At 40.8% G+C, this 19,887-nt stretch overlaps 1 protein-coding gene across 5 annotated transcripts in view; it reads right to left on the bottom strand.

The window, feature by feature from the left end:
* LOC121912633 (zinc fingers and homeoboxes protein 2-like) overlaps positions 1-19,887 on the bottom strand; it is a 140,896-nt gene that overhangs the window by 62,993 nt on the left and 58,016 nt on the right. The window lies entirely within an intron of this gene.

Genomic DNA, 19,887 nt, shown 5'->3' with positions numbered 1-19,887 from the left:
ATACGCAGCCTTTATTTAAAAAAAATGCCTTAAAAAGCTCCACAAAACTGATGAGGATGTGATATTATAGAGGATTCTACTATCTAATAATCAATATTGGAAATGTGAAGTGTTAGATGTGTGTTTTAAAATGATTTGCTGGCATTTTCAGGGGAGAAAGAAAGAAAGAAAGAAGAAAACGAAAAAGAGGCTGTTTGTGTAGAAACGTGGCTGCAGATCGTCTGTCGTGTATTTTTTTTTTTTTTTTTTCTGCGCTGTTCATTCAACAGGCAGCCTGAGAGGAGGGAGAAGATAATGAAAGAGGGTGGGAGAGGAGAAGAAACTGACAGAAAAAAGAGTGGAAAGAGGGAAAGAGTGAGGAGGAGGAGGAGGAGGAGGATGGGGAGGGAATAGAGCTGAAGATTGGTACGGAGGGAGGATAGACAGACAGACAGACAGAGGAGAGTGGAAAAGGAGTGAGGGAATGACGGAGATACGAAGAGATAAAGAAAAGAGGACGGTGAGGAGGAAGAGGCGGGGTGGGGGGGGGATAAAGAGGAGGAGAGGAAAAGGAAAGCAGAGAGAAGAGAGGAGGGAAAATAGGAAGGAGGATGGAAGTGGAGGAGAAAGGTAGTAGGTGAAAAGAAAGGTGGGATAGAGAAGAGGAGAAAAAGAGGGAGGAAAGACGGAGGAAAGACGAAAAAGGAAGATGAGGAAAAGAAGGAGGAAGAAGAGGATAAAGAGGGAGGTACAGGAGAAGACAGATGAAGAGGAAAGGAGAAGGAAAGAGAGGGAAAGAAGGAAAAAGGAGAAAGAAAGAATAAGAAAGACGAGAGAGAAAAGCAAGAAAAGGAGGAAAAATGGAGGAGAAAGGAAATGGAGGATGAGGATGAGGGAAAGACGAAGGAGAAAGCAGGAAGCAAATGAGAGGGAAAGAAGGAGAAACAAAAAGAAAGGAAGACGAGGAGGAGGAAGAACCATAAAGAGGCGTAAAAGAGAAAAATAAGACAAGTAGAAAGGAAAAGAAGGAGAAACGGTGGAGAGAGAAGGGAATACAAGAAGAAGAAGAGAGAAATCTGCTCGTTATTCTCTCGGTTAATTGATTAATCGCTCGTTATATTCGCTCGGAGTCAAAGGTGATGTCTGTCAGAACCTAAAAATACACATTTTAACATCATGTATGAAGCAGAGAAACGTTTCATTGTCACATCTGTGAAGCTGAAACCAACAAATTTTAAGGTATTTGTGCTTAAAAAAACGATTATTCTGTTAAACAACTAATCGATTAATTGACTACGAAGAGAAAAAGAAGGTAAAAATTAATCTTTCTCCTCATCCTACATTTTTTTCTTCCTTCTCTCCTTTTTCTTTACACCTTCTGCATTCTTCTCTCCTCTAACTTTCCCTTCCCATCACTCCCCTGCTTTTGTCTCATAATCTTCACCCATTTATTTCCCTCCCTCCCTTCTGTCTCCTCTTTGATTCTTTTTTCAAAAGCTTCCCAAACTCCTGCGTCCTCCCGCAGCGTCTATTTGTTTGTACATCAATAATTTCTGGTGACAAACGGCGGCCTTTTCATCGCTCACATGCCAACCTGAAGCCTGACACGCTCACTTTCACATTTCTTTTCATTTTCTCTCTCTTTTTTTTTTTTTTTTTATCATCTTTGTGTGTGTGTGTGTGTGTGTGTGTGTGTGTGTGTGTGTGTGTGTGTGTGTTGAGCGAGTGGTCGCTTTCTTTTTTTTTTTTTTTTTTGTTGTCTGTTGAGATAAATACTCCTCCCCCCCTCTGAAAAATCAGACAAAGAATTAAAAAAGAAAAAACTGCTCTGCTCCATGCAAAATAAGAATATGAAGTAAAAAAAAAAAGAATCAATAATAACCTTGATATAATAATATGTTTACAACAAACCTCCCAGAAGTTGTCTTTGAAACAAACAAACATGATGTTAAGTGACAGTTTTACTTCCTATATGTATCATTTCTTTCTTTCTTTATGTTTTTTTTTTTTTTTGCACAATTAAGACATCAGGCTAAAAGACATACAATCATAAAGAGAAATGAAAACGTGCAGATGATGAAAGAATCAATCAAATGTAATCAGGCAGACAAGAAAAAATAAAACAAATATATGATTGTTTTCTGGACTTTTATGGTTAAAGGTTCGGTAACGTTTAAGCAGAAAAACAACTACTTGACTGATTGATTGATTCCATTCAGTCTCAGCTGCGTTTCCTTGGTTTCCCTTATGTATATCTCAATTTTATATCTTGATTTGAGCGTAATACGCCGCTAAATAATGTTGTTTTACGATGTGACAGCGCTGTGGTTGAGGTCTGGTCAGGTTTAGGCACAAAAACCACTTGGTTAGGTTTAGGGAAAGATCATGGTTTGGGTTAAAACGCTCATTTGAAACGTGGTTACTACTTCCTTAAAGTTAGACAACTTTCATCATCATGGCAGTAAACAGTAAACACCATGTTACGGTTTTTTAAAAAATGCGACCAGCAGTCTACTAACCAATCTAACTAACTATCTAACCATCCAGCTAATCCGTCTCCTCCTAATCAGGACGTCACCTTATATATAATCTGAACAGCGTCACTTCTCCAGGTCGTAATTACTACGGCCACTAGATGGCGTCTGTCACTCGAACGTAACTATAGGTTATTTTTGGCAACTGAAACTATGACCTATAGTATCGTAAATTTGAGAACCCTGCTGGTCACTTCCTGTTTCCAACTACGAGTCAACGTTCTTTCTTTCCTTCTTCAGCAGTTGTAACTTGGTTTTGTTTTCTAACGTTATCTTTTAGCCGTAATCACTGTTGTTACAGGCACACAGGCTTTGGGGGAAATGGTGTTCTTTAAAAGGCCTAAAAACATAATTATATTTTAAAAAAGTATTCAGTATTCATGGGAATTTGATTGAGGTTTTCTTACTTCCTGATCAGAGCACAGAGGTTGAGGTTTCACATCAGCTCTTAATGGTCCAGAGTCTCCATAAACTCACATAGATATACAGGTAGTTCAGCGGTTCCTGACTAGTCTCACTTCAGGGTCCAGATTCTCCCTCAGACATCACAGTCACAGTCCACACATTGACCAACTTAACACCCATTTAGTATATTTCCATCCATCCACAACCTCCTTGTTGTGAACAAAATCACACAAAATGAAAACTAAAATAATTTAAATAAAACTTAAAGATCAATAAAATAGGAAGCATTGCAGGAAGAGAAATTAGGACTCAAAAGCAGTGTTTAAACAAACATTCGAAGCACTACAACAGCAGTTACAACTAATTCAGTCTTATTCAGAACTATTATTACTGCAGAACATGTCAACAGACGTAATACAAAGAACAAGACAATACAACAGCTGCAGTGTGAAAATCCTAAAAGAAGAAAAGTTGTTTTCAAGCCAGGCCAGTACTTCACTTCTAAACATTTCTTTTTCTTTCTTTTTTGTGTTTAATGTCAGTAAAACAAAGCTGAAAATATATTCTGTATCACTGTTGTTCAGAGAGCAATTTAATCTCTGGAAAGATATGCAAGGTGAGGGTCACATGACCCGCATCGATAGGTTACTTGTACTGTAAAGTTTGGTGCTGTAGCACCGCCACTAACTAGGAAGCCTGGCATGGTACTTCATGGTGGTGTGGTTAAGTCTGGCTGCATCGCCGGACTGGTCTCATACGAATCAGACAATTCTTACTAATGTGACAATTTACACAGATTATTGGATTTATTGGTTTTATGGACCTGATCTGATGGGGTTTCCTGGCTGCTTGAACACAGTAACCGTTCTGCCTCTCGGACTTATTGGTCTGTTGTTAGCCAACGCTACCATCTAGCCTCCAGGTTAGCCTAACTAGTTAGCCTGTCTAGCGAGCTAGGTAGCATCATGACTCCTAATCCTTCACTGTCCAATTGTGTGGGTTGCATACATTTAAAATTGCAAAATCAGCGACCTGGAGGAGACCATCTAAATCCTATACGGGGATCTGATTGAAGAGAGGAGCAGAGAAGGTGATGCAGAGCTGGATGATACTATTCCCATCTGTGTGGGTAATGTTTGCCAGAACAAGGCTTGGTGAATTTCAGAACAAAATGGGGCGAGACCCAAGTGGCTCAGCCAGTTGGGGTGCAAGGGGTCCGAAGTACCATCATGCTCAACAGCTCATTGTTGAAAATACAAGTACAAAACAGATATGACATTCTGGACCTGGAGGAGCTCTCAACGCTGCAGCAGCATCAACAGTCATCTTCTCTGTCATTGGCGGATTTACTGGAGTTATTGGAATTAACACTTCGCCATCGAAAACCCAGACTGGACCCCCCTTCCATCCCAAAGCTGTCAACCCTCCAGGGCTGCACGAGCAGTCCTACAGCGGTCTCTGCTACTACCAGTACTGCTCCCACTTGTACCAGGCGTTTGATGGAGCGACTGGATCCTGCGGGTCCTGGTGCCACCTCTCCTCTGTTGCTGAGGTCGATGCTGAATGTTTTAAATAGAACCTGCTGCTCGACAACTACAACTACCATCTGTACTGGTCATGGGAGAGCCGCCGCCACCCAGGAGCACTGGTGTCAGGCATCAAACATATGCTGCCGAGTATCCTTGACCAGACTCCCTCAGTCCAAACTGTAGTGCTTCATGTTGGAGCGAACAATATAAAGCAGCAATAATCAGAACTATTGAAAAGGGATTTCTTGTCCTTGTTTGAGACACTCCAGAAATCTGATAGGAAATGTGTTGTCTCGGGGCCACTTCCCTTCTCTGCAACACATGGAGTTCTCTCATCTAAAACAGCTTCACTGCTGGCTGAAAGGCTGCTGTAACTTTATGAATATCAGCTACATAGACAATTTGAATATATTTTTTAATAGATCCACACTTCTGAGACGAGATGGCATTCATCCTAATCAGTCTCGTTCAAGGTTGTTATCTACAACTATGTGCGAAATGGTAGAACAGCTGAAATGGGAGCCGCCGTCAATCATGAAGCCTCCTTGCGATGGGTGACGCCTCCAGGTGAACCCGGTTCAGAACGCACTCTCTGCTCCCGTGTTTGACATTCCTGTACTGATCACTAATGGCCCTTATAAACACCACCAGCCTATTTCTTGTACAAGTTGTTATAAACCTGAAATTTTAAATTTAATCATAAAACCCAAACTCCAGACCCAAACTCTCGGTTGCCATTTGCGAGTAAACCCTCCTGTGACTCCAGGCAAGTCCTATTTAACCCACATGCTTTCAAAACCAGAAATGGCCTGGGGTTGATGCATTTAAATATCAAAAGTCTGTGTAATCAATTTAAATTAGATCACCTGAGAATTCTTGTATCACAGACTGACCCTGATATCCTGGTTCTGACAGAAAACTGGCTTAAACAGAGAATACATAATTCTGAGGTTTCCTTACATAACTATAACTTGTACAGATTAGACAGAGTTGGAAGAGGCTGCGGCTGTATATGTGGAGTCATGTTTAACTGTTACTGCTTTAAATGCTGTCACTGTACCTCATTCTTTTGAATTTATTGCTCTGAAAGTTAACTTATCTAGTAATAATTCAATTAATGTGGTGGGTGTGTACAGACCAACCTCAGCTGTCTGTAGTGTAATTAATAAATTAGCATTAGACTAATTGCTCAGTACAGTAACTCAGGGACACTGGTTCTAGGTGACTTTAAAAGATTCAAATAGTCTTAAAAGAGACATGTGACAATGTCAGTCTGTCACAACTGATCGATGAGCCAACCAGACCTAATTTGAAGGATCTTTCATAATTAACATTGATAGATTTGATTCTGTCCAATACGAGGGACAAAATTACCGCTTCTGGAGTTTCTGCGCTTGGCCTTAGTGACCGCATGCGCTCTAGCTCTGCGTTAGAAATGCTAGACTGGAAAGATCGAGCTCTAGGATTGTTATCAAAAGAAATTTAAAAACTTTTAATGAGCAGGCTTTTCTCAGTGACCTTGCTGACAGTAATGTACATCACACCTCTGAAATACCAGATGTAGAATTGGGATTGGAATATTTTACAAATTCATTACTTGCTATCATCAATAATCATGCACTTTTTAAAAAGCTTAGGGTTGTAGATAGATAGCCCCCCCTGGTTCTCCACAGAATTATCGATGATGTTCAAGGTAAGGGACAAAGCCTGGGCTCTAGCGAGGCGTACAGGTGAAGCAGCCCATTGGCTGACTTTTACACAACTCTGAAATAAATGCACATCCTCCCTGAGAAAAGCAAAAGCCAATTATTACATAGAATTAATCTCTAATGCAGTAAATGTAAACAAAAACAAATCCTCTATATCTGTTCCTTCTTATGGTACATTTAATGACTGCTTAATAAATAAGACATCAGAGATTTGCCATGCTTTCAACACACATTTTGCTGCTGCTGGGAATCTGTTTGATATGGTGTACTCAGGATTGGTTTTTAATAGTAAGCCTTTGGCTCATGTGCCCGCCTTAAACTGTACCTCTCAGTTCACCCTACAGGCCTTCACTCCCTGTGTTGTTAAGGAGGAACTTCAAGCTATCGATTGCAAGAAAGCAACCGGGGAGGATAAACTAGACCCTTACATTTTAAAGCTCTGTGCCCCATTTATTGCTGAACAAATTACATATCTCTTTAATCTCTCTATCTCTGCTGGAATTATCCCTCAGGTCTGGAAATCTGCACATGCAGTCCCACTGCATAAGGGTGGTGATAAAAATGATCTTAGTAACTATCAGCCAATTTCCAAACTGTCCTGTCTTGCTAAAATCCTGGAGTCATTAGTTAATAATCAGCTCAAATCATTCCTCTCAGGAAATTCTGCGTTAAACCACACCAATCTGGTTTCAGAGCTAAATATACTACTGTCACTACTATTACTTTGCTTATAAATTATGCTGTATCTGCTGCTGACAAAGGGAAATATTGTGCTGCCCTCTTTGTTGATTTAACAGAAGCATTTAACACTGTTGATGATGCTGTGCTCCTACAGAGATTATGTGATATTGTTTTTGATTATAAGTCCTGTAAATTGTTTCAGGACTACCTGTTTCATAGACAGCAATGTGTGATTTTGGGAAATGATATCTATATTCTATATTTTTACTACTGTCAAAGGGGGTTCCACAAGGTTCAATATTGGGTCCTGTTTTGTTCACAATTTATATCAATAATATTACATCCTTAATAACGAATTGCAATGTACATCTTTATGCAGATGATACGGTTCTGTATTGCTATGCTGATACTGCACACTCAGCCACTGAAATCCTACAAATAGCCTTTTACAAAGATGTACTTTTTCATTTTACTATTCTCTACAGCCAGAGATATTTTGGACAACAGTTTGCATATTACCACTCTGAATGGACACAGTATTGAGAGAGTCACAGACTATAAATATCTTGATATCTGTCTGGATCAAAAAGTTATGTCTGAATTTCACAATGACACAACTGTAAGCAAGCTACAACAAAAATTTTGATATTTGCACAGAAACAGAGCTAATTTTCCTATGCCCAGTGGGAAGTGCATAACTGAGGCTGTCTTCTTGTCTGTTATGGATTGTGGTGATGTTATCTACAGACACACCTCTGCTTCAACTCCAGCCTCAACATTTTGCCATGCCGCCATAGCAAAATCTTTGCCAGAAAACAAAAGAAAACAAAACATTCCACAATTAGTTATCTGTTGGGTGATTATAAAACTCAGTCCGAGCTGTCTGAAGTCAGAGTTTTTGGCTTTCTCCAGCTCCAAAATGGAAGCAGCGAACCACGTAGTTACTAAGGTAAAGGCCGAAAAAAAACCTCAAATGCCATCTCTCACACACACGATAGATGGTAAATTAACAGTGTTATGAGTCGGTGTGTAATTCGCCGTGTATCTGATCCACTAACCAGCACATATTTTAGTCAGAAATCTTAAAAAATAGCGCAGCTAACCAACAGAGGCTGGTAGCAAGTTGAGGTGACAAAATGTAAAGTTTGTAAGGAAATACAGTTTATCTTTATGGATTATACTGATGCCAAATTAACAAAAAGACTGTCGACATATGACGCCTTTTATCTTGTGTTTCTACAGTTATGTGTTTTTGCAGACATGTAAGGAATAGCAGGAACTTTGATTTAATAACAAACTGCTAATATGTATATTTTGTCACCACTACAGACACACTAAGTAACTGCTTAAGTATTATAAGGTTGTCTGACATTGACTGCTGTTAGTTATTGGTTTGATTATTGGTTTACAGCCTAATAATGTTTGTTTGTATTGATTACTGACGGTGGCTGATCAGGCTAATTATCAGCTAATTGTACTCAGTGTCTAACGGCAGTAAATGGCTGCCCTTTGTGTGCGTGTTTTTAAACTTCTTTCCTAATTAAACGTGATGTGTTTGATGGTGTCATTAATGACTCCTGATGAAACTTTAAAGCTCAGCATTCTCGTTGCCCTTTAGCTTCCCTTTTTTTTATAAGTCAACATTTATTCACCTAGAAAAAAAGTTTATATTTCTCTATATAATATGACCTCCTCTTTCTGTTAGCTGCTGCTGTGTGTCTGCAGTGTATTTACTGGTTTTTCACTCGTGACTTCAGGCCAGTTGGAGGAGTTAAACCTGTGACTTTCTGCCTTTGGATAATTATCCAGGCTGCTGCTGTTTCATGCTGTTTGCAGGGTTTCCAAACAGAATCCAACATCCAGCAGCTGAAAGTGCTGTGTCGAGATCTGTAGGCAGCTGTATAAACTGTGTGGCTGTTTTAAAGTTGTAAAAATACCTTGTTTTCCAACGCGTCCTGGAAAAACCTGGAAATATAAGGCTTTTTACAAGTGTAGGACGACACCTTTCGACATGATCTAAGAAGCGTTAACCCCCCAAAAGAAGTCTTATTTGTAAAAAAAAAAGAATCAATAACAAGAACAATCAGCGTGTAGCGTCTGTTGTTTCTCTTCACAGTTGTTGTTGTTCAGTTATAATTGAATTAATTAATTAATTTACATTTTCTTTTTCTGTCTGGTTTTTTTCCAGAACAAACCACTACACACACAGAAGGGCAGCTGTGGCCAAACATGTCTTCTTGTTTCTGCTCCATTGTTCAACAGTTTCTCTTCTTGTAAATTTCCACCAGGAGCAGGATGGGAAATAATATAAAAAAAAAAAAAAAAGGAATCTAGTCAGTAGTGACCCTGAAAAGTCCCCTGTCATTGCAAAATCTTATGGTCTGTGACTAAACTCGGTGACTTATGACACATTGGTCTTTAGAAGTGAGAGGGTGTCAGACTTAAGTCTTTTTAAAAAGTCTTTTTTCAGAGTCTTCTAAGTGTATGGTAGGCATAATCCGATGCCTTAGTGACTCATCCGGGAAGTTCACATTGCCCCCACGGCGAACCTCTCGTTCCACAGGAAACAGTGAACTCTTAAACCTCTAGATTCAGTTTATCACTCCGCCCTGAGATTTATTACCAGTGACAGTTATTCTACTCATCATTGCATCTCGCATGAAAAAGGTTGGGTGGGCATCTCTTAACAGTTAGACATCGGTTTCTGTTTGCCATCATATATCACTTCCTTAATAAACCGGTCCTATCGTCATTATTTGACTTTTCCAAGTGATCTGGCTAATGGTTGAAGTCCTGCCTGCACTAAACACTTCATTTGGGGAGAACTGCTTTTAGTTTTAGTGCTGCAAAACACATTAAAACTGAACACAATTGTACCTACAGGTCAGTTTAAAACCATCATTACAAACTACTCTACTATTTGTTTTCTTGCTTATTTACTCTGTTTTAATGGGAAATGATTGCATGCCTCTCAATGATTTAAATGAAGGTTAAATGAACGAATGAATGAAAGATAAAAAGTAAGTTTCTGCAGTTGAAAGTGAGCCACCAGCTGGGAGCGACTGCAGTTAGATGACAACATATAGGAAATAGATTTGTGTTGTTGGAACGGGCTGCTCTTCTTCTTCTTCTTGGCTTTCACGCTCGCTGAGAAAAACAAATTAACTCAAGAGTTTGAAACATCACACTGACGCTGTTTCAGGTGTCAAGAGAGACTGAAAACTTTATGTGCTGTATCTGTGTGTGTGTTGTGTATCATTAACTATGTGTGTGTGTGTGTGTGTGTGTGTGTGTGTGTGTGTGTCCTTTTCATTCGTGATAGTAAAGAGAACAAGTGACATCTCATCAGCACCCTCCACTACATCCACCACCCCCCCCCCCCCCTCCTCCCTTCATATATCCAACACACACACACACACACACACACACACACACACACACACACACACACACACACACACACACATACACACACACACAGAGAGAATCTGCAGCCAAGCAGAGAAAATAGTTTGGCTGCACATCCTGTACTGCTTGTTTAAGCTCCACACTGAGAAACACCAAACTCTCTCTCTCTCTCTCTCTCTCTGTTTCTTTGTCTCACTGTCTCTTTTTCACTCTATTTTGTTCTCTTTGTCCCTCTTTCTTTCACACACTTCTTTCTCAGACACACACACACACACTCTCTCTCTCTCTCTCTCTCTCCCTCTCTCTCTCTCTCTCTCCGTGTGGACAAAGCCTTCATTCAGAGGAGGTTTTGGTCAAGCGGATCCAGATCTTTCTGATCTGGGTGACTGGCTCCTACCTGGTTTTTTTTTTTTTAGAGCTTGCAACAATGAGAGTCGATTAAAGTCTGATGTTTTGATAATGTAATAACTGTTTTAGTTTTTTTTATGAAGCTAAAACTGCAAAAAATATCCATCAGTCACAGCTTCTCAGATGATCTCAAAACGATCAATGGAGGAGATAATCTGCAGATTGATCGATAATGAAGATAATAGGTGGTTGCCTGGTTTACTGGGTGTTTATGTGTTTAGCTGACTGACTGTTTCTCATGTGTTTCACATTTAGTCAGCTGATTATTAGATATAGCTCCTATTTGACTCATTTTCTTGACTATGTTTGTTTGTTTGTTTGTTTTTTTAGTTGGAGTGATTTTCTGGTTTGTTGGTCTGTTTTCTTAAAGATGACTGACTGACTGACTGGATTTCAGATCTGCAGGGGTTCAGTCTGCTGGTGACTGTTTTTCAGATTTACTGACAAGCTGGTTACATTTACTGCCTGTTTGTGTTGCTGTGATGAAAGTGTAGAGAACAATACAGGACGTTAACTGCCAGGCTGTGATGCAATCTGAGTGTAAGTATCTGTGTGTGTGTGTGTGTGTGTGTCAGTGTGTGTGTGTGTGTACATAAAGCCTCTTAATATGATGCAATTATGGATTAAGTGTGTGTGTGTGTCTCTATAGATTGTGTCTATGTATACATATAGCATGTGTGCAGAATGATGCAACATGTATACAGAGCAGGAAGCAGCTACACACTCCAATAAACAGATATACTGGCACTTGGGATGTGTGTGTGTGTGTGTGTGTGTGGGAGAGAGTACAGTACTATTGCAAATGTTGGTGCGTGAGCGAGTGTGTAAACAAGTGTGAAAGTGTGTGTGTGTGTGTGACTAAGTACTATTACACATGCAAAAAAAGGGGAAGAATCTTACCAGGAGGTGTGTTTGAGCAGCAGGGGAGATGAATGCATGCATATGTGTGTGCGTGTGTGTGTGTGTGTGCCTAGCATGTTTGTAAGCATATGTGTGTGTGTGTGTGTGTTGACCAGCTGGTGTTCCACATGTGGACGTGTCATACAGAGCCAGGGACTCCAACAGAGAGACCCACTCCTACTGTGGATCTCTGCCCGGAGTGTGTGTGTGTGTGTGTGTGTGTGTGTGTTAGTACTATAATGCATCATGTGTGTGTGTGTAAGTGTGTGTCTGTCATTCGGTGGGTGTGTTAATGTGTACAGATGAGTCTGTTTATTTGTGTATGTGTTCATGAAACCGCAAAGTGTCAACACGTTGAGTCATAGTGTCATTCAATATGAACACAATGAATCAAAATATGAGTCAGTATCAATACAGAGAGTCTTTCTGTACCAATATAATGAGTCACAGTATGATGAAGGATCAATACAGTGAGTAAAAACATGACTTAGATCAATAAAGTGACTCACAGGATCAATAAACTGAATTATAATGTGATCGACTATCAATAAAGTAAATTAAAAAATGAGATTCAGCATCATGACAACGTCTCTCAGTGTGATTATGTATCAATACATAAAGATATTGATCAGCTCTTCGTGTTCGGAGTCACATGTCGGGTCCTTTACTGTGTGTCGTAGTAGAAATACTCCGTATCTGCAGAGTATCTGCAGTCAGGGCGCTGTGGAGCCGACCAATACACTGCTTAATATTGGCTGCTTGTAAGGTCGGCTATTTACCCTGTGTGTGTGTGTGTGTGTGTGTGTGTGTGTGTGTGTGTGTGTGTGTGTGTGTGTGTGTGTGTGTGTCCAGAGGCAGTGCAGTGAAGGGGAGCTAATCCAGTAAAGTAACAGAGAACCGACAGAGTCAGAGGTCATTATCATTCACACACTGCCGAACACACACACACACACACACACACACACACTGCACAATGCTTAATCTGCAACACACACACACACACACACACAGAGACACAGACACACACACACAGTCTTTGTCTTGATATCCACTTTGCTGTATTTATTTTTTTTTACTGCTTCTCTCTCTCGTTTACACGCATCAAGGTGGAAAAACACTAATTCGCCAATTCTATTCTTTGTCTCTCTGTACCCACCCCTCCACCCCCTCCACCCCCTCAACCAAACCAAACCTACTACCCACCCACCCACACACACACACACACAACACACACAACACACACAACACACCAGATGGGTCTTAATCTCCCGTTGCCATAAACAAACACAAACGTTCGAAGAAGCAGACAGAGAGACCACTGTGTCGGTGTAACTTCTTGTCGTCTAACATCCTGTTAATTCCTGCGACGGCGTCAAACAAAACTCCTTTGAGTCACACACACACACACATACGGGCACACACACACACACAAGCACACACACACACACACACACAGGCATTGGCCTTGGACAGAGACGAGCTGAAAACAAGCTAATGCTACACAGATGTAGGGGTGAGCAGAGGCCTTCGCTTTCCACGCTGCAGTGGTGATACTGAATGTGTGCACTCGCTGAATGTACCGTATGGAGTCTTATAGTGTAGTAATACTGTAGTAATACTGTAGTAATACTGTAGTAAATGTCAGATATGAGACGGTGCAGTCGGACTCTAACTCTAAGTTTTCTCTTCAAACAGCGAAGCAGCTAAAACCTGCAGCGACGTTTTTAAGTTTATTGAATTTTCAGCGGTTTGATTTGTCAGTTGTGATTTTTGGAAAGCACTTGTCGCCCGGGTAGCCGCTCAGTCCAACACTCTGCCCTCGACGGCTGCCAGCCGACACTGGCGCACGAGTCAGAAACCACCGTCGTCTCCACTCAACTGTGTTTTGTCATTCGCTTCTTTTCATCGGTCTTTCTGGAGAGACTCAAACATGTTTCCAGAGTGTGAAACTGGGCTTGAAAATCAAATCTGAGCTCATAATTTTAAAAAAAAAGGTGAATTTGGCCGGCGTTCAGTAACTACAGTGGCTAATGCTGCTCCCTCAGCATGTTGGCAGAACAGGAAGAGCGGGAAAACCTCCCATTATTCTGACTTGGGAGCGTTCTTCGGATGGACGGGAAGGATCGGAAAGATTCCCATGTTAAGGACTGGCGAGCGTTCACGTCCTCTGACGACTCAGGAAGGTTGAATAATAACTGAGCCAGTCATATGAAGGTTTAAAATTAATTAAAAATTACATTATATCCACTAAATTCAGCGTCAGACTTTGGCTGAGGCGTCCATGTTTGTTTGGTTTTCAGGCACAAAGTCAGATACATCAAAAAATCCCAGTTTCCCAGTCCTACTGGAATTACGACTCAGAGAGCTCTTTATAAGTCGGAAACTCATAATTACGGTAACTCTGATATGATGTGAATGCAGCATAACTCCTCTACAACGTTGCTAGCTTTGTACTAACACCAGATAAATGGAAATGAAGCTTAAATTATCTGTAGTTACAGTGTAGCTGCTTGTTAATTCACTGAAAAGATTGCATTTGTGCCCAAAATGGATTTGAAAATGGTTTAGTTGTAACTATCAGTGATGCTTTGAAGCTGTTTTTAGCTTTTCATCTTTACCGAGTGGGACAGAAGTATCGTATCTATCAGAAATCACAATTATCTCAATATAACGTGACCGTTGGGCATCCTGGTGGTTTAAGACGTGAAGTACAGCTGGGTTTTTTTCTGTCATCCTTCATGTTCCCTGTCATCTCTCTACTGTTGTTGTTAGCTAATAAAAGACATCAGAGATGATCAACCTTGATCACTTATCGTAGGTTGATTAAAGATCGATTGTGCGTCTACATCGCTTTGTAAAGCGCCGACCACAGACTGTAAAATCAATGGACTTCATGGTGCATTCAGGTGCACTTCGTAAACTCTGAAATCTACATCGCAAAGCGCGTGAGACTTCACGTTGCATTCAAGTGCACCTGGAAAACTCCGAAATCTATACTCGCACGGCCACGAAAGTTGTTTAAAAATGGAAAAGTTTCTATTTTGATTTTATTTTCCTTTGTTGAAATACATACATCTGTCATTACTTTCTTGTTCTTTCACTACAGCACTTTTTAATAATCACATCAGCAAAGCAAAACCATAGATTCCAACCTTCAAAATTCCATAAAATAATCAAATAAAATTGTTACCAGCGTTATTCTTGTATAACGAGCCTCTAGGTATCTCTCTGATGGTTTTCCATGTTGTTTTACTGCAGAATTTTTAATAAAATCATAACAACAATATCCAATTCACTCCAACACAGGCACAAATATCAAATATCTTGTGAAATTGCACCCCGGTCATCCAGCACCACAAATAGAACGTGATTCTGTGGGAAACACTGTATATGATATCTTATCTCGGTATATATGACAGGCATTTTGCTCAAGGACTCTTCAGCAGCAACACACACGTCACTACTCACCGACACTTTGACCGGTTGCGTGACGATTGGTTAAATCACAGCTACATCCTTCCTGCTCCAGAAGGGTGAGAGTGAACCCACCGACCCGGGAGGAAGTGCTTGGAAGATATCAAAGTTTCTCTACATGCACCGCTGCACTGTTGTAACTCTTCACACCCCCCAGGGATGAATTACTTGGAAGGAATCAAGATGTTGTTACAGAGAAACAGGCTCTGGCCTCTCAGAGAAGATTAACAAGTGTAATGCTGTACAGATGTAGGCTTGGTACAACTCCCACTCTGTGCTCTGGAGAAGACGCTGCTCGGGAGAATCTGCCAGTACGAATGAAACATATATACAACAGACGCTGGGAAACTGGTTTATAAGTCGGATGCACTTACATTTATCGGGATGCTTCAATTTATAGTGTTCATCATTTCAGGAGGTATCATGTCATGATGTGTTGTTTATTTTATTTCCTAACCTGCTTCATCTAAATCTGCTTCTGCTTTACTACATTTCCCAGAAATCCCTGAGCAGAACTTCAACTGGACTGGGTAATGTTTAAATTAGTTTCCTATGTGGTACCTGAGTATCTAAACAATACGTTTTTTGAAGATCCTTTTGAAAAACAAGAGTCTAAAATTGGCATAATTTGAATTTAAATCAGGAATCATGTGATGAAAGAATAAGGTGGTGTAGGTCATAGACTGTATATAAATATGGACGACGCGTCTCCTCTTCCTATCGCTATGCAAAAGTGAAGCCGAAATATCTCCGTTCCGGGAGCGGCCATCTTGCCTGTGTGACGTCATTCGGAGCCAGAGTCTGCTGGGCAGTAGAGTCGGGCGGCGGGATGACACATGGATGTATTATAAGAGCTGGATACTGGACTAAAAATGGCGCCCATTCAGTCCTATAGGAATTGCTCGCCTGGCGCATACGCCAAAAAAAGTTTCTAGCTTCCGGGTTTGCCTCCGTGTTGTGCGGCCTACTGAATATGCGCAGTAGTGTTTCCCCCGCTGGCCCTGCCATAGACTTTACATTGTGATGACGTCACGGCTTTTTAAATCGCTTTTCTCGGCTTGAGGAAAGTTTTACAAACATAAAACCTCCATGGATCAAAAGTTCATAATATAAAGAGTCATAATTGACGTTGTTTGCAGTTCGAGGCGTCTATTTTACAATGGTGGTCTATGGGGAAAATCTTTTTTGGGCCGCAATACCGCGAGTGGCCACTGGGAAAAATTGGCTGCAAGGCTGAGTGGCGGCGCCCTATCCAGCTCTTATTATATATCCATGGGATGACGGCCCGCAGGACACGCCCCCCTCAGCCGTTCCGCAGCCTGACGGAGGTTTGAGAGAGGCTGTCACAACTGTCTATCATGACGTCAGAGCCCCCTTTCTATATCGTCAAATAACTAATTATAAACAAACTTATATGAAAAATGAGCGCTTGGACAAACATCAGCATGATAAGAACTACCTGAAATGACAGAAACCATCTTTGGGAATGTTTGCTAACGTTAGCTAACGTTAACTGACTAACTAATCTAATTACGAATATTGTCCTTCACAAAATGCCATGAGTTATGTTTGTCTGTTTGGAGTTAGTGCGTGTCTTGTTGTGGAGAGTTCATCTGTTTTTTTGGTTCTAGCATACATCTATGCTATAGCTAAATGGTGCGCGGCCAAAATGTACCGGGTGGAACTCGTGCTCTAGAATTATCATTCCACATGTCTGAGTAAGTGGATTATTAAACTATTTTGACAGTAACTGTTTGGGTCATAGCGTATTCTTCGTACGACTGCATGCACGGAATCATAACGTCCGTACCGTGACGGTTTGCGGTGAATAAATGCTTCTACGAGAGACTCTTAATTAGGATACTGTATTAAGAGACAGTTGGTAGGAGATTTGAATGCTGTCAAGATGGAACAAACTACTGATTTGTCATTTGCCATTTGTGGGTTGTACATGGAGTTTGCTGTTGTACTTTTTCTAATAAATAAAGGAGCGTCCTGTGTACCAGACTGCAGCAGTACATTTATACCCAGCACAGAATTAAATAAAGAATTAAAAAAAAATGTATTTAAAAACTGTGTACAGATGGGTCACTACACTACATTAAATATATTAAACATATTAAAAATCTATTGGCATTTATATGTTATTAGATGTAGATCTCTTTCTCTACACAAACCGGGTTCAGACCGAGCAGCAGCAACCACATCTTGAGGCTTAAGTACCTTAAAGTGACACCAACAGCCGCTAGACGCTCCAACTGACTCTCCATTCAAAAGGCCTCAACTTCTCTCTAGAAAAACAAACTCAATCATTGTTTTCAATGAGTCATTCTGGTCTAAATCCCTAAATTCAGACCACTAATAAGTACTGCTCCATTGATAAGATTTGAAGACTTATAGCAGCTTTGATGTCTGCCATGGGGGCGTTGACTGACAGCGGTGATTGACAGTTGGCTCACCTGCTGCCCTCCCCGGACTCCCGCTGAGTCGGACTATTGTCTAACGGTGAACGCCGTATTGTCTATACGCTGACAATAGTTGTGTAACAGTGTTCAGGGTGGATTTTTTCCTTTAGGCAAACACACAAATACTTGGTCCAGGTCCGTGTGTTTCTGTTGTTTCGACCCTTGAGGAGGATTTTTGTGGAAAATTCATGCAGCACTAATGCAAAATAGACTCTCAGAAATCAAGCTCACAAAGGGAGAATCAACAAGGGTAATACTGTACAGATGGAGCCGTGGTCCAAGTCCCATTTCTTTGTGCTCTCTACACGGATATTGTTTCGTGCTCCAAGAGGAAAACCAACTGAGCAGGAGGGGTTGGGGAGGGGGGGGGGGGGTCGAATTCAGTGTCCACCCAACAAGCTCCAATCTTCATATGATTATACAACAGATTTATAGTTAAACTGCTTTGGAAAAAAAAACTGTTGAACTTGAAATATTCTTTTCACAAATAGTCTTAGAACCAAATCAACACATGAAACATTGTTCTGATATAAGTCATATTTTACAGGCTGCCGTTTCTGTCTCTTTCTCTCTGTTACACCACCTCCATCCTCGGGGATTTGTTTGGAAACTCCTGCAGTACAAATGGATTGTTAGAGCATTTTCTCTCTCTCTCCGCTCCTCCCATCCATTCTCTCTCCAGCTCTCCATCCATCCTCGACATCCTCGACCCTTCTCCGCCCTCCAGTCCCGTCTCCAGTCTCTCAGCGGGGAAGCTCAGGTTTCAAAAAGCCAAATTTAACTGTTCTAAAAGACCTTTTTTGGACAATGCTCGGAGTCAAAATACAGGAACAGAGCAGGAAGAATTCTCACCAAACCGACTGTCAACAGATGTAAGCTGTACATTGTGATCCCAAAGCAGAGAGGAACACACCTCGTATAATTTGTACAAAATGTTTTTACAGAACAAAAATAACCAAAAAAGAATTGTTTCTTCACTCGCATATCATTCTGCAGACAGCATCAGGTGAACAACACTTCTACAGGACATCAGTTGGACCACGACACACTGTAGTGACAAAGTTCTGCTGAATTTTTTGGCTGAAATCAACCATCAACCCTGTGACCGCTGGCCTTTATATGACTTGTATGATGTAATATACAAAGCATGCTGCAATTTTTAATATTTAACAGCATTTTTTTAAGCATGATTGTCACCCGGGACTGCAGATAAATTAAGTTTTTAAACGGATTTAGAGGCATTTACTTACCTCCTGTTCACACATACTGTACAGTTGTGACAGGATGCCATTTTTTTGTAAAAATGAACCAAAGTTGAGGAAGTTTCAAGTTCATGCAAACATGAAGGGAGAAACAATCTGGCGACAACCAATCGCTCTCGTTTTGATTCCCTTATGAAACGGAAGAAGTACAGAAACACTTCAACAAAATGGTAGAAAACTGACCAATAGGGCTGTAGTCTGCTGGTCGACTGGTCGATTAGTTGGTCGATATGCTCTCGTCCCCCCAAATTCTCATTGGTTGAATAATCTCTGTGTTACTTTCATAAGGAGAGAAGTGCCACATCAGTAGATTTCTAGGATTAATCCATTATTTCTTGCGGCGGGAGGGACAGACTAACAAATTGCCTGTGAAAACAACGGGGGTGTATTCAAAACACCCCCGTTGTTTTCATCACTTTGAACTCGCCCAACCTAATGGAGACTGCTGGGTCTAACTGTACTCGACGTTTACTGAACGTTTACTGAACGTAGTGAACATTTACTGAATCAGTGTTTCTCCTGTAATTATAACAATGAGAGGCCAAAAAAACATTTTTTAATGCCAAAATTAACGTCAAATATCCATTTATTCGGAAATCAATAGTGTTTGGGAGTCTCTGTGCGGCGCTGTTCTGAAACGTGAGTCAACCTCTGTGTCGTTACCTAGGAAACTATTGGTAGCGTAACTCCGTTTAGGAATAGGGAATTGCTTAATATGTTTGTGTAGCAGGTGGGAAAGACCGATTGGCAGGAAAGTGACGGTGGATGCGAGCGGAGCAGAGGAAAAGGTTAGTAGTAAGTTGTCAGTCTGGCAGTAAATGTACAGTACAGACTCCAGTGTGTCAGTTAATAAATGCTAAATAGTCAAGTCTGTTGTTTCTCCAAATGCTGGAAAAGTAAAGGAGGTTAGCTCCAAAGTTAGCAGCAATAGGTTAGCCTAACCTGAAGATGCTAAACAGTGAAATAGCATCTTCAACTGATCGCGACTAATCGATTAGTTGAAGATTATGTACGAGTTCAGTTGACCGCGGTTTTCTTTGGTTGCCTACAGCCCTACTGAACAACTCGCCAATTCTGTCCTGAGCTGCAGTAACTGATTTTTTTGGCCACTTTGGGGCCAAAACAAGTTTTAA

This window comes from Thunnus maccoyii, chromosome 15 (assembly GCF_910596095.1).
Source record: "Thunnus maccoyii chromosome 15, fThuMac1.1, whole genome shotgun sequence".
NCBI classification, from domain to species: Eukaryota; Metazoa; Chordata; class Actinopteri; order Scombriformes; family Scombridae; genus Thunnus; species Thunnus maccoyii.
The sequence above is the reverse complement of the archived record's forward strand: the minus strand, read 5'-3'. Positions and strand labels throughout refer to the sequence as shown.